Consider the following 15,943-nt stretch of genomic DNA (forward strand, 5'->3'; position numbering starts at 1 on the left):
GAAATCACAACTTTCAATATTTTGTCTTATTCCTATTAAATTAAATGGTCATTATATTGTTTAAATAATTGACCGGGTGTACACGTAACAAAATCGCATGGACAATCTTTTGTGCTTTAAACTGGTCTAAGCCAAATTTGGTAGACCGTCAGTACTTCATTACCCATTTTCGATTCCGACAAGTCAACACTTTAACGAGCCTTGAAGTAGGGGACATTTGTAGGCGTATAAAATTTGTGATATTTAAATTTGTAAATTAATTTGGACTATATCAAGATATATTGGTCCAGATAAATATTATGGGCTAATATATAAATGAATTAATTATATAAGCCCAATATATATGGATTAAATAAATAAATCTTAATCCATTGGGCTAGCCTATTTAATTGGGCTAAAGTGATGAGCCTACTTCATTAAGCCCAAAATGACATCTTCCTAGAGGCCCAGTATCATGCCACGTGTCAAATGACGTGGCGTGCCAAGTCAAACAGGAGAGCCAATAGGATCATGCCACGTGTCAAAATGACAAGGCATGCCAAGTCACATTAAAAGGCCATTGAAATCGTGCCACGTGTGCAAATGACATGTTCTGGCCAGTCAAATGCCGCCATGTCACACTTCAATTTGATGGGTCGGAAAGAGTTTGTTCTTATCATAACTCTTCCTTTCAACAACTATAAATAGGGGTCTTCATAACTCAGAAAGACACCAGAAGTTATAACAAGAAGCAAGAAAGAGCTCGTGGATCAAACGCTGCAAGAAATCAAGTTCAAGTTCAAGAATAAAGAACAAATCAAGGTCAAGTTCAAGTTTAAGAACAAGATCATCATTTGTGACAACAAATACATATTCAAGATCAAGCTCAAAGGCCCTTGAATTTATTTACTATTGAAAACAAGAATCAGAGGATTAATAGAGATTGTACACTCAAATATTTGAAATAAAATACTACGATTGTTGCGATATTTTTCGGTCTTGATTTTATTTTCTCGACGCAAATTTATTGTCTACAGTATGCATAACAATCCTGCATTTTCACTCATGCATAACCATAAACAATGTTCATATAGTTCATGTATAACAAGTCTATGAATTCACCAATTTAAAGAGTATTTGGAAGTTCAAATTTAAAATTAGTAAGTGAAATCCATCACTCGCTCTATTAAAAAAGGAATACCCCATCTGTTTTAATTAATACAATGGTGCTTGACTGAGTACAGAGCCTAAGAAAAAAAATTCTAAAAATTATGGTCTGAAATAAGTCATAAATATTTATGTGATTACAAATAATCTCATTAAGAATAAAATAAGTATTTTATAGTACGGATAAAGTATTACATCTCCTTATAGGAAAACTATCAAATCCTATTATTCTATTTTAATCCTTACATAATTGTTGAGACCCACTCGATATTGAACTACATTTTTGTTAGGCATACTTCGAAGTACAAGAGTTAAATATTTAATTTTAGGTGTAAATTTGAATATACAGTAAAACTTTTTTACAAGAGTCTTATTTGTTACGATATTCTGTAATAGAAAATATATATTATAACATAACATAAAAAAATAATTCCAAACAAAATTTGGCCATTATAGTGAACTGCTGTATAAAGGATAATTATACAGAGGTCTCGCCGTAGATTCTTTAAATTATAATAATAAAATTTGTATATTTAAAACTATATAAAAAATATTATAAGTTAAAATAGTTAATAATTTAGCATATCAAAAAATATTTGAAAAAAGGGTCAAAAAAGCTTTTCAAATAATAGATGTGCCAAACAGAATAATATGAAAGGATTTAAAACAATGTAATTTGATTTCCTACCTTCACTTCCCTTCCTCGTTAGGTACTTACTCTAGTCTCCTAGAATCAAGTCACTTCCTCGGTTTTCTTACAAAGCATTTATTCTATGAGGAATTGGATGTTTTGAATTGTGGGAATTGCGGATTTGGGGAAAGGAAGCAAAGTCCGAAAGTCCGAAAGCAAAGTCACTTCGTTGGTTTTGTGATGAATGCTACGTGAAAAGTCAAGTTTGGTGCTGATGTTAATTACGAGGGTCGTTTGGTTGGAAAGAAGTTATCCTATTCGGAATTGGTTATTCCACCTTTCTATGGGATAAAAAATACTATAATTCGGATTAATTATACCGCAATTTTCTAACAATCAAATATTGCATAAATTTAATTCCGTGATTAATTATTCTTTATCCCTGGTACCAAACGAGCCCTAAATTGGAGTAGAAGTGTTTAATTGAGGTAAGGGTATAACTGTACTTTAATACTTGGAGTTAAGCCCGCCTATCTTATAAAGCCCATTTGCTCTGGAACTTTCACCTATCTTTAAGTTTTCCTTTTCACTCCATTCTTGTTAGATTAGGGCTAAATTTTAGCCTAATCCTTTCTTTTGGGGTGAGCTGGACTTTGAAAGCTATCCAAAAGGTAAATGTGATGTTTCCCTTTTTTTCATGCTTGGTTCTATTAAAGTTTTTGCACTGCTAAACTTCCTTTAAGTTCACATTTAGTTGAGAAGTAGGTTGCCATGTGAGGGGCTTGATAGATAGAGTTACTTGGTACTTAGAGGCGGATCCAGGATTTTAGCTCTGTGGACTCAACATTTATTATTTTTGGCGTTAAACTCATTATATTTTTAAAGTTATGTGTTCATATCTACTATTTATTGTTATTTTAATAGATTTGTATCCATAAATTTATGCTGCATATAGAAAGTACTGGGGTCAGATCAATCCGTTGTTTGAAGGCTGCATCCGCCCCTGTCGGTACCTATGTTGGTGGAAGATAGTAGGTATGTTATGAAATAGCAGTAGGCATCTTATGGAATAGTCCAGGAGTGCATAAGTTGATTTGGACACAACCATTATATGAAAAAAATTAGGTTGCTTTGTGAGCTTAGTAAAAAAGCCTCATGAGTGGGAGGTGATGGAGAAGAAGTGTAGTGCCTTCGAAGGTCTATAGTTGCTAACATTTAGGTATGTATTTGTAATTTTATATGCATGTATGTATTTGTATGGGGTTATGATATTGGTTAAGTACTAGAAGGAGAAGAAAGATAGAAGAAAGAGAAAAAGAATGAGAGAAGAATAAAGGAGGTTTCCTTAGTATGCTTTACTTCCAGCCAAGAGAGGTTTCTTTGAGAGCTTTGTATCCAACCAAGAGGTTGATATTTCGGGTCACTAAGGTAGGAAGGGAAGAAAGTGCAAAAACTTGTAGACTTAAGAAGAGGATTTGGATTTTGTAGGGCGTTGTTTACCAAAATGGGAACAAAAGAAGAAGGTAGAGGTAAATTTAAGCATTGGTCGCCTAAGGTGTTATTTAAGTATGTTGCAAACAAAGTATATGAAGGTCTTATTTATATGTCACTATTTCCTTTTTAGTCTATTTTAAAGGAGTGACATCTTTGTATATTTGAAAATTCTTTAACTTCAAACTTTTCATCTTACTCCTATAACATGCTCTTATAGCATAGAAATGTCATAACATATTTAAGACCACAAGTTATAAGAGTACTTTTGGTATGTGCCAAAAATATTTCTTTCATAATCTATTTGCTTAGTCAAACAATGTTATATAAAATAAAAAGGAGGGGGTATGATTATCTCTAATAGGAGTAATAGATTATTCTTCACTAAGGTAAAGACAAATAACATAATAAATAGAAGATAATGATAAAGTCTTCTTTGTGATTTACATCAGATATATCGTCGGCCATAATTTTGCCGTTTGGATTTTTGAATGACTAGAGATTTACTTCCTCGCAGCTAGTTTTTGCTTATCTCGCTAGTTGGCTTAACTAATGTTGGATGGACTTTGTGAAAGTAAATAAAGTTAGTGTTAATGCTTGTTTGTTGGCTGGAAGCAGTGGCACAACTAAAGGTAAGGAGTGGGTTCAATTGAATCCCCTTCATCCGTAAATTACAGTGTGCAAGTAGGGTAGAAACACTTTTTTTGTATATATATATATAAGCGGTTGAATGCCTTATCATAAAGGAGATTTCTAGGTACAATATTAATGTTTTTTTTTTAAATCTCCTTGTCAGGAATTTTGGCTCCACGCCTCTTCCATTGGCCGACATAACTGGTTATTGTTGTTTTTTTGTGCTTTAATTCCTTTATAATGCTCATTATAAGTTGACATAATAGTCTTCAGTTCATGAATTATAAACGTAAAGCTGTATGAAATTCTTGATGTACAAATTGTAACTTCTATCTTGTCTCTCTGTACCCTACTAAAAAGTAAACAAGTTTGGGTTTTGTATGCATGACTTAAATTTCTGCATTCAGGTGAGTTAAGATGCATGGAGCCGGAAATACACAGACTAGTCCCTTGGTCTAGTATACTTAGGTTTTAACTTACAGGAATTACTGAACAAGAATAGTATATGCAGGTGCAAAGAATTTTGTCTAACATGCTCTTTTGAATTTGAATCCCCATATTCCTTTGTCTGTTTTTGTCTCTGATAGTTTCGTTCACTATACCCTAGTCTTTATCTTATACTAGGTTAGGCCTTCTTGCTTTAAAATCCCTATACCTGACTTTTATTTGGGGAATATGCTTATTCTCAGATATTTAATTCCTCTTCAACCCTTAAGGTGAGTTCGTTAAACATTATTGACCTGTTCAGTAATGATCCTGTAGGGGTGGATGTGAAGGCAAGCCTCTGACAGTACTGGACATAGTGGACCCACTATATTGGATAAAGAGCACTCTCCAATTGATGCCTGAAGCCTGTACTCTATGTCGCCAGTATGTCCAGCACCTCTTTGCCGCCAATTTTGGAAAGCTGAGAACTACAATGGCGGGTTTTTTTCCAAGTCTTCCCCTAGAAGTATTATTCTTTCAATACTAGATCTCTGTCTTTGTCTAAATACATATGCTTTGGTGACTTTAAGGATTCTGTTCCTGATAAGTTAGACAATGATTGCCCATGTTTTAAACTATTTGAAGTGATACCTTCACGTATTATCTTCCTTTTTCCTTCCAGTTAAAACATGTATGTATGGCTTCATGTCACTTCACCAGCAGATTCCTGGTCACGTATACACTTATATCTCCATCTACTGTTATCTAACTTTGTGGTCTCTTTTGGTAGATGGGGCCAGTTTCCTGCATATACACCCCAAGTTCCTTCACTCGAATGCCACTTCACATAAGTGGGCATTTGGAGTTATGTGTTCTTGTCAGTGCCTCAGCTTCCAAGGGTCGAATAATTGCTGACTTCACTTGCTTTCCTTGTGTTCTGTTTTGTAGCCATAGCTGAACTGGTTGACAACGCTTTTGAGTGAGGTAAATTGCTGCTCAAGTTTCTAAGTTTTTCTATGTTCTATTTCGTTTTTGGTCAGGAAATGATAGAAGTTGCTTCCTATTTTCCGCTGCGCTGGGGAAAATTGCTAACATATTTGGTATATGGAGGCTACACTTGTTCTTAATATTTGCTAACATATTTGTTCTTCACTACTTAACCCTATTTTTGTTTAGAATTTCTAATTATGATGTCTTTGACCTATTTTTTAATTGGAAAACCTCTGAAGTAAACGGAGTGAAACATCTATATTTAAAATATATTGTCACTCTATTTGTCCTAAGTTAAAAGTTTGTTGATCTAGAGAAAATGGACATTGGGCCTAATTAAACCCCAAAAGTTAGCTCATGATGTGAAGATTATCCAAAATGATATAAGGAGATAATAGTCTATTCTCTCAGCCAACATGGGACAATCTAACAGTCCAACCGCACACCCATATCTAAACTTTTGGAGCGTGGACAGTATAATATGAGGGCCCAACATTGGGTGAACTAAGAATGGAGATGAGTCTAGCTCTGATACCATGTAAAATAAGATGAATCTAGAGACTAAATCAATTCCAAGAACTAGCTCATAAATTGAGAAACTACGCAAAATTGTATAAAGCGACAACAATCCGTTCGCTTAACCATGTGGGACATTCTAAGAATTGTAATGAGTGGAAATGTAAGCTTTCAAAAATGTGGATTGATTTGAAGTCATCTCTTTGTCGCTTAAAGCGATAAATCAATATGAAGCAAGGAGTTATTGCTTCAGAGAAATGTGCACTTTAAATAATGACGCACAAAGCAATCGGTACTTTGAATCTTAACGGTGAAGAGTTGTACCAATATCGGTATTATTATTAATTTGATAAGGAAGACTGTTATTATATATTTAATGCTGAATTAGTGACTTTAATTACAATTTGAATATTATAGTGGTAAAATCTATGTTGGGCATTTCCAATTTTCTGTATATTATGCGCCTTACATTTCGTTTCAAGCCCTATGGTTTTTTGGTCATTTTGCTTTAAGAAACACTAGTCTTGTGCAATCCTTATTGCATGAGCTTGTTTTGGAGGTTGAGTTAGATCAAGATCTATTTTCTTAACCAAAGCTGTTAGATAGTTATGTGTAAATAGTCCTAGTCCCATAATAAGTAGTAGAGTATGTCCTAGTCCCATGTGTAGTAGGTGTTAGTTTGGTAGTTAAATAGTATTAAATAACCTTAATCCCATATATATTAGGAGTAGGACATGTATTATATATATATACTAGTCTCACGATACGCACGTTGCGCGTGTATTTTATTTCAATGGGTATAAATTTTTATAAATTATATTAAATTTGTGCTTGAATCATAAAATATGTCAAAGAAAAAATTCTAAGTTCCTGAAATTTATGATTCTTGATTCTATTTTGCTAACTTAACAAAAGAAGAAATTTTGTTCCACAAGAGTTCTCAATCATCCCCGTCAATATATTTAACATAAAATCATTTCAGTTTTATAATTTTATTACTATAATTTTATAAGCCATGCATCCTCTTTAGTTTCAACATGATCATATAACTTTGAAGATTTAGAATTATTTTATTTTTATTTTTTAAAAAAACTATGTATTCTTATTTTCATTCTAAAAAGACATAAAGCAGGACGCCCTGACATAAGACGTTGATACTATTCTAGGAGTAAAAGTATAAATTCCATGTAAAAATAAAAAATAGAGTTTATTATTTCAATCAATTTTCACGGATTTATTGTGTTAGTTTTCTTGTGTGTGTATAATAAATTTTTATATTTTAATTTGGAAGCGTTAAAAGTTAGTCTAATTTGATTCAAAAAGAAAATTATAATTGTTTTCTAATATTTTCATGAGACGATTGTTACTAAAATAATTTTCTTGTATACTTTTTTAGTTTTATGTAATCAATAATTTTTATTTTGTCATTTTTGTAAGCGTGGTCATAATTAAACAGCCAACATCAAAAACTAAAAACGGCATTCCCAATTTCTTCGTAGAATTGTGTGCACGTAGTATAGAACATTTAAATTTGGTTTCTACCTCATTCAACTCTCTAAAAAATATTCAAGAAAAGTTGTGTAAGACTACAAATATTTAGTTAGAATTAAAAGTTAAACTAATACTAATAACATGGACCTCCTTGAAGATAATTGGTCTTCTGATAAAGTTTTCTTTCATCATGTGAACAACTTTGGTTATATTTTTTCGATCTATATAAGGTAACTTTTCAATTGATTTGAGTGTCCTAAATATTTGGATTATATACATAATTTAAATAGGGAAAGATTTAATAAGTCAAATTTTAATTGGTTTTAAAATCTTAAAACTTAGGAAAATAACTTAAATTACAATTCTATCCAATATGAAATCTATTTTTAGAGGATAAAAAAGACGAACAACATTTCGCTAAGGGCTTTCGTGCTTTTAATATAGTATAGATATATATATAAGGCTCATTGTATCATTGTTAAGATATGTGGATAATATTAGATTTTCTTCCGTACATTCTCACATGGTATCAGAGCAATTGTGAGAGATTTATCGTTGTGCATAAATTCCAGCGATTTCGGGAAGAGAAATCAATCACCGGAAGCCTTTTTCCGGCGACTTTTTCAAGGCTATTTGTGTCTACGTTGTCTCTGTCAGTGTTGTGCAAAATCCAACACTACCACAAGAGTCACCATTGTCCGGCGACCAAACCCCAAAAAAATCTCCGGCAGCAGCCTCCCCACGCGCCACCAGAAGCTCACTCGTGTGAGCTCAGCCGCGACACGTACAACATCTTCCGGCCATTTTTGAAAAAGCTTCTTCGGAACAGTTGGGCCATCTATCAATTCCGACCCCACCCATACTATTTTCGTTTGATTTTGACCACTTTGAGTTTTTCCGGCGACTACACTGATTTTTCCGGCAACTACAGTAATTTTCCGGCAAAAAACAGTATCTCCTTCGTCTATTTCAGCGTGTTTTCAATTGATTCTTTCTGTTATTTGGTGATACTTTTATAGACATCACTTCAATCCAGCGATGTCTTTGAGAGTCGATGCTTTCGAGTCTAAAAAACCCAGGCTCTGCAGTTTCGGTGTTATGATTACTTCAGAACCTTTAATAGGAAGTTCAAACTACTTAGCTTGGGCCTCGTCTGTCGAGTTGTGGTGTAAAGGTCAAGGTGTTCAAGATCATTTAATCACGAAGTCTAGCGAAGGAGATGAAAAGGCCAAAGCACTTTGGGAGAAGACCGGTGCTCAATTATGTAGTATTTTGTGGCGATCTATTGATTCCAAGTTGATGCCCTTATTTCGTCCATTCCAGACATGTTATTTGGTTTGGGAAAAGGCTCGCACTTTATACATTAATGACATATCTCGTTTCTATTATGTGATATCGCGGATGACAAATTTAAAAAAAAAACATTAATTAGATATGTCTACTTACTTGGGACAAGTACATGCAGTCATGGAGGAATTTGAGAAGTTGATGCCAGTTTCTACTAGTGTTGAAAAGCAGCAAGAGCAGCGACAAAAGATATTTCTAGTTCTTACTCTTGTTGGATTCCTAATGATCTTAACTCAGTACGCGATCAGAATTTTGGCTAGTCCGACTGTCCCCACATTTGATGAATTATTCTCTCGATTACTTCGCCTTGCTGCAGCACCAAGTCACCTAGTGAGCTCATCACAAACACTTGACTCATCTGTTCTCGTATCCCATTCAGTGGACAATCAGACATCTCAAACTATGGAGAATAGACGAGGAGGAGGTCGTTTTGGAAGATCTAGACCCAAGTGCTCTTATTGTCATAAACTTGGACACACTCGTGACGCGTGCTGTTCTTTACATGGTCGTCCACCCAAAAATGCTTATGCTGCTTAGACCGAGACTACAGGTAACCAGGGATTTTCTTTATCTGAAGGGGAGTATAATGAGTTTTTTTAGTATCGAGCAAATAAGCAGACATCTTCACAAGTAGCCTCTATTGCTCAGACTAATACTTCTATTGCTGGTAATTCTTTTGCTTGTGTTGTGGACTCAGCTGCTTCTGATCATATCTCTAGTAATAAATCACTTTTGTCGCATATTGCGTATTCACAGTCTCTTCCCACTGTTACTTTAGCCAATGAGTCTCAAACTAAAGCAAAAAGAGTTGGACAAGCGAATCCCCTACCCTCTGTCACTCTAGATTCCGTTCTTAATGTCCATGACTATCCTTTTAATCTTGCATCTGTTAGTCGTTTGACTCTGCCTTCCATTGTGGTATATATTTTATTGATGATTTTTTTATTATGCAGGACCGCAGTACGGGACAGACGATTGGAACATGACTTGAATCAGAAGGCCTTTACTACCTTAATTCACTTGATTCTTCCCAAGCATGTCTAGTTACAAATCCTCTGGACCTAATTCACAGACGTTTAAGACATCCAAGCTTATCCAAGCTTCAGAAGATGGTGCCTAGTTTGTCTAGTTTATCTACATTAGAGTGTGAGTCATGTCAGCTCGGGAAACATATTCGAGCCTCATTTCGTCGTAGTTGAGAGTCATGCAGAGTCTGTTTTTCTTTAGTTTATTCTGATATATAGGGTCCTAGTAGAGTCAGTTCAACCTTGGGATTTTGTTATTTTTTTAGTTTCATTGATGATCATTCAAGATGTACTTGGATTTTTAATGAAAGATCGTTCTGATTTACTTTCTATATTCTAGAATTTTTGTGCTAATATTAAAAATTAATTTGGTATTTCTATTCGCACTTTTCGCAGTGATAATGCCTTAGAATATTTATCCTCTCAATTTCAGCAGTTTATGACTTCTCAAGGAATTATTTATCAGACCTCTTGTCCTTATATCCCTCAGCAAAATGGGGTTGCAATGAGAAAGAATAGGCACATCATTAAGATTGCTCGCACACTTCTCATTGAATCTCATGTTCTGTTGCATTTTTGGGGTGATGTAATTCTCACAGCTTGTTATTTGGTTAATCGGATGCCTTCATCTCCCATCCAGAATCAGATTCCGTATGCAGTATTATTCCTCAGTCACCCTTATACTCTATTCCTCCTCGTATTTTTGGGAGCACTTGTTTCGTTTATAACTTAACCCCTGGGAAAGAAAAGTTAGCTCCTCGTGCTCTCAAGTGTGTCTTCCTTGGTTATTCTCGTGTTCAGAAGGGATATCGTTGTTACTCACCTGATCTTTGTAGGTACTTTGTGTCATCTGACGTCACATTTTTTTGAGTCTAAACCTTTCTTTACCTCTTCTGACCACCTTGATATATCTGAGGTCTTACCTATACCGACCTTTAAAGAGCTTACTATAGCTCCTACTTCACCTTCCGCCACAGAAGTCTTACCCATTCCAACCATTGGGGAGTCTAATGTAAAGCCCCAGAAAATTTTGCGAAGTAATTTAAGATTTCGTGGTGCCAAGGTAGGCTAATTATTTTATCTCGCGTGCAAATGAGGATTCATGATATAATGGATATCAATTGGATATGTTAATAAGTGTATAAGTCATATTATAAGTGATTTGGGGTCTAAGAAGAGGCCTAAGTCTAAGCCAAGTTGGAAAATTTCATAATAGACTAAAGTTGTAAATAAGTACGCACAAGACCTTACTTTGGACAAGCATATCTCCATTTATATACGGTGTTATGCGATGCACAACCTATCAAATTAAATCTCTTTGTGTCTAGTTTCCAACGCATCAAACTGTTTGTCATTTGGAGATGTATACAGAAAGTTATGACCATTTTACCAAACCTGTGTCAGATGCGTGTCAGCGGCGCGGCCGCGGGAAAACTGAAAGTTTCTGCCTCCGAGCGCGGTACGAGCACGGCCACCGCGTCCCGGGCACAGTTTGACCGCGGTCGCGCCCCTAGCAGCCCTATAAATACCCCAAGACCGGGTATGGAAAGTCTCTAAGTCATTTTTTTGAGCTAAGGCTTGCTCTATCAAGTGGAATCCGTCCCATACTTCCCTCCTATGATCCAAGGTAATGTTTTTGGAGTATTTTGAGTTGATTACTACTCCTAAACACTTATATTAACAAGGATTGATCTTGAAAATCCATAGATTCCCATCCAAATCCCTAAATTGATCAAGAACACTACAAGTGGGGATTCTCAAGATTCTTATTGCAAGAGGTATGTCTATCATCTCTAACTACTCTATGGTGATTATTTATGTATGATATATACGTTAGAACTCATGTGATGGTGATTGGAAGCCATATGTGCCTAACCTAGGTTGTGTTGGTGCTGTAGAGATTGTGAGATGTGTTATTGAGGTATGATTCTTGGGTGTAATTGTATTATGTATACATGCATGTACAAATTAGGTTTGTGGGAAGATTGTTGAACATAAATCAATAAATATTGAGTTGGGGAATGAAGGGAATCTTGTAAAAGAGATTTGAAATCAAGATGCTCAACTAGTATTTGATAAAATGCTCAAATGAGATGAAATCATGAATACCTTCCTAATTTGTGTTCAATTTTGTTATGTCTCAAGTAGATTGGGATTGCTAGAATTTTCGGAACGTCGTAGTAACTTAAGGAAAGCTTAAACAAGGTATGTATGGCTAAAACCCCATTTTCTTAGAAATTGAGCTCCCATGGTGTCCCTGCATATGTTGTAAGTCTGGAATTTGAATTATGTAGTATTTGTTATTTCAAATGATTTGGTGTTGCAAGAATATATGTGAAAGGTGTGTCTCAATGTGTTCAATGTGGCACTCTTGGTAATTGGGGATATATGAAGAATGTGAACTATATGCTAAGTTACATAGATTTCAAGTCAAGTTAAATTGTGATTACTATGCCGAATCATGAGAATTCCTCTCTATGCTTATAACTTGAATTGCTCTTGTATGTGCCCATTATCTTAAATTGCAAGTTTGATGTTGAAAGTGATAGTGATATGGAATAAGAGTTATGAAATATGGCCTAGTGCCAAGTATGATGTGATAATTGTGGCCCCAAGTGCCGATGAACTAATACATGTGAAACCAAAGATTGAAGTGAGATGGATAACGGAAAAGGGTAACGTCTTGTAAGATGACTTAGCCGATCGGGCCATGATCGGAACGCCATGTTATACACACATGGTGGTAATGCAATGATAATTGAAACTGGAAAGTGAGACTAAAATAAGGGTAACGTCTTGTAAGATGGCTTAGCCGATCGGGCCGTGATCGGACTCCGCTCAAGAAAGCGGTGGTATTGTGAATGATGATGAACAGTATTAAAAGCCCCAAACTAAAGCTATGGAAATTATGTGAAAGCTATGTGATTCCTTTTATTTGATGATGTAGTAATTGTTTAAAGCTTTTGTTGAATCCTTATGATTTCTTTGTCCTTGTATGATTGTTCTTTCTAATGAGATGGTGTTTAGTTATACATACTAATACTATTCGATGGCACTAATGTCCCTTTTGCCGGTGGCGATACATCTTTAAATGAATGTAGGTGTTTCTATAGCAGGCAGAGTTGGTCGCAGCTAGTGCCGCATTATCCTTTCAGCTGACTTGGTGAGCCCCACTTCGTTTCGGGGTCCTGTTTCATCTGTTTATCATGTACTTTGTATTTGAGGTATAGTCGGAGCCTTATTGCCGACATTTCCATATTAGTCTTCAGTTGTATTTAGAGGCTCCGTAGACAGGTTGTGGGTAGTGTCGAGTATTCGAATTAAAGTAGAAATATTGATGTTTGACAATGATGTATAAAACTTGTAATATTTTCAAAATTGTGAACGAAGTTGTTAATGGAAATGAAATGGACTTGTTAATGACATGTTTATAGAATTTGATTAATGGTGTACATTTCCTCTTTATTCAAAGACAAATTTGGGTAGTATGAAATCTAACAGGCTTGCTCAGTCGGGTCTACTCAGTTGAGCGCTGGTCGCGCTCCTCGAATTTTGGGGCGTGACAAACTTGGTATCAGAGCCTATGGTTTTAAAGTGTCCTAGGATGTTTTGAGCCGTGTCTAGTAGAGTCCTTCTTATCGGTGTGTTGTCGACCACATCTATAAGTTGGAGGCTACACGGACATTTAGGAATGTGACCCTTCTTCAACACTCCAGATCATGCGATAAAACTTGACTATAAGATTATTTTCTAACTCATGCATTGAGCTTCAAGGTATGTTTAAACGCTCTTTCGTCTATTTCAAGTAGTGTTGTCATATGGTATGACCAATGGGAAAATGCATCAATATTAAGGAGATGACATATGTATCTTGTTGAACGAATGGTATGGGCATATAGGATAAGTACATCGTACCATGAGCATAATTTATTCGAGAAGAGTGTTAAAAAAATGATTACCACCTCTAAAGAAATAATGAATTGATAAGTGATATGTAAGCTTGAATAGCACATGTGGGTAGTGAGCGAAGTATATAAATGATCCTAAGGTGTGAAAGAAAATTAGTTATATAAGCACGTGATATATGGGAGACGTGACCAGGAGATTAATGATGAGAGTGCAAGTCTCTCCTAGGAGACAAGAAGTTATGAAAGGAGAATCAATTGAACCCACGACGAGAAGACCCCTCTACTACGAACTTTATAAAAATCCAGAAGTGTATGAAGTGATATTACATTTCTAACGGATATTGACATGAGGAATTGGAATCCCAAGCCCGTGTGGCTAAATAAGAGAAGAGAACTTATGAGATTAATACCATGGTGACTTAAAACTCCCTAATAGTCGAACATATATATGAGGGATAGATATATGAGACATATGTCCCTAAAATTGCCAAAATTCAAGACTTGTGTCGAAATCCGGAACATTCGCCCCAAGTGGGGGAGGAAGGCCATATTGAGGCCACTTAAATACAATGAAACAAGAGTAAGACCATGTAGCTATGATGTTTGAATATTTTGTTGAAGACATGCGTAGTCTAGAAAAGTGATAATGGATAACGTGATTATCTGAAAGGATACGCTAATGATAGACCACTAGTACCCCCCAAAAGGTGGAAGGTTAAGGAAGGTAAATTCTTCATACATGGAAATGTGAATGATAGGGTCAACGATCCTAGAAACTAAGAGTATATTTGTAAAGGGATTTTATACTTGTTAGAGGGTCAGGAACAATGGAACCTAAGGAAGTACTATAGGTCAAATATGGAAGGTTGCGAGTTTTTAGAATGGGTTAATCATAGATTTGCAATTTAACCAAAGTTCCAAGACGTTAAGAAAGGCGGAACGAGTGGGAGAAATAAATGTGATGCTATAATAATCCAAGAGGGTATTTGGGCTTGATGGAGAGCAAATAAGTGTTAAGTGATATGCGGATGAACACACTTTCCCACGGATATCCTCACAAGAGTTAAGAGGTGAGCATGATGAAATAACTAAGGGAAAAGACCACGTAACATATTGAAGGTTGCATGGCTATTCACTAGCTAGGAAGAATGAGGTGAGAAGAAATGGGGAGAAAACCTATAAATTGAGATGGTCATGGTTATCATAAAATATCTTGTATCAGAATGGCGGACTCGCTTAGAGCAGAAGTGTTAATAAAAGTTATAAAGGACTAACCGTACATATAATAGAAAGTGAGACTACTGGAGGTGAAGTTGTGGTATGATAAACTCACTAAACCAGGCACAATGATATTACAAGTTCACGGGAGGTGGACAAGGGTGTGGCACAATAAGGCTATCAATTATGCACTATGAGCAAAATAGAATGGGAATGAATTTTCTAGTTAGAAGGAAAAGATGGTACCAACATATTGTCCAGGCCAAAGGGCGAAAAAAAGGGGGAAAGACAACACGTCTACCCAAAGGGCAAATGAAAGGTTCAAAATAGATTTAAAGTGGATGAACACTTGTTACAGACCGGACATGTTTAACATGGTAACTCTTAAACCGCAATATCAAGGAACACTATTGGTAGCTACAATACAGGGAATGAGGTAAGTTACTCATCGAGGATAGAATCAGGTGGACTAAGTTTTACACTTAAGAGTAAAATCAAAAGTTGTTGTTGAAGAATTGAGGAGGATCTCAAGTTTCAGAGAATGCCCTTCTCGGGCCAGTGACTCTTCCTAAATTATATACATATAAAGGGTGTTGGTTGATATGTGTTTTGGGCGGTATTTAACCGTAAAGAGGGATCTTGAGAATATTCACAGGGGAAGTAGTGTGGTTTCTTAAATTTTATAAGGCACATATGGGGAGAAGAGGTTGGCTAAGAAAAGTCGGAGCACAATATTACCTTATATTTGATGCAATGTCGTGCAGGTTGATGTTATCAGGGTATGTGCGCAAATTAGCAGGTGTTATTCATTTGAGACAGAAGGTCCTATGAAAAAAAATTCATTCAATAATCTCTTTTGTTGAGAATTTGGAAGAGTTAGTTGCAAGTATTCACGGGAGATTGTAACCATATACGTGAGATTATTGAAAAACTCAATTCGTAAGAGAAATGTGATAAAGATATTCCACTAATGATGCAACATGTTAAGGTGATAGTTTATGCCTCTAGGCAACTCAAGAATCATGGAAAGAACTATGTAGCACATGACTTAGAGCTTGCGGCAGTGGTGTTTGCACTAAAGATTTGGTGACATTATTTGTATGGGGTCCATGTGGATGTAT

General features: G+C 35.6%; 1 pseudogene; it reads left to right on the forward strand.

The window, feature by feature from the left end:
* The first annotated feature begins 1,860 nt into the window (after window positions 1-1,860).
* The window catches only part of LOC107789096 (protein MICRORCHIDIA 6-like), a 75,283-nt pseudogene continuing 61,200 nt past the window's right edge, over window positions 1,861-15,943 (forward strand).

The sequence above is a fragment of the Nicotiana tabacum genome, chromosome 8 (genome assembly GCF_000715075.1).
Source record: "Nicotiana tabacum cultivar K326 chromosome 8, ASM71507v2, whole genome shotgun sequence".
Taxonomy (NCBI): Eukaryota; Viridiplantae; Streptophyta; class Magnoliopsida; order Solanales; family Solanaceae; genus Nicotiana; species Nicotiana tabacum.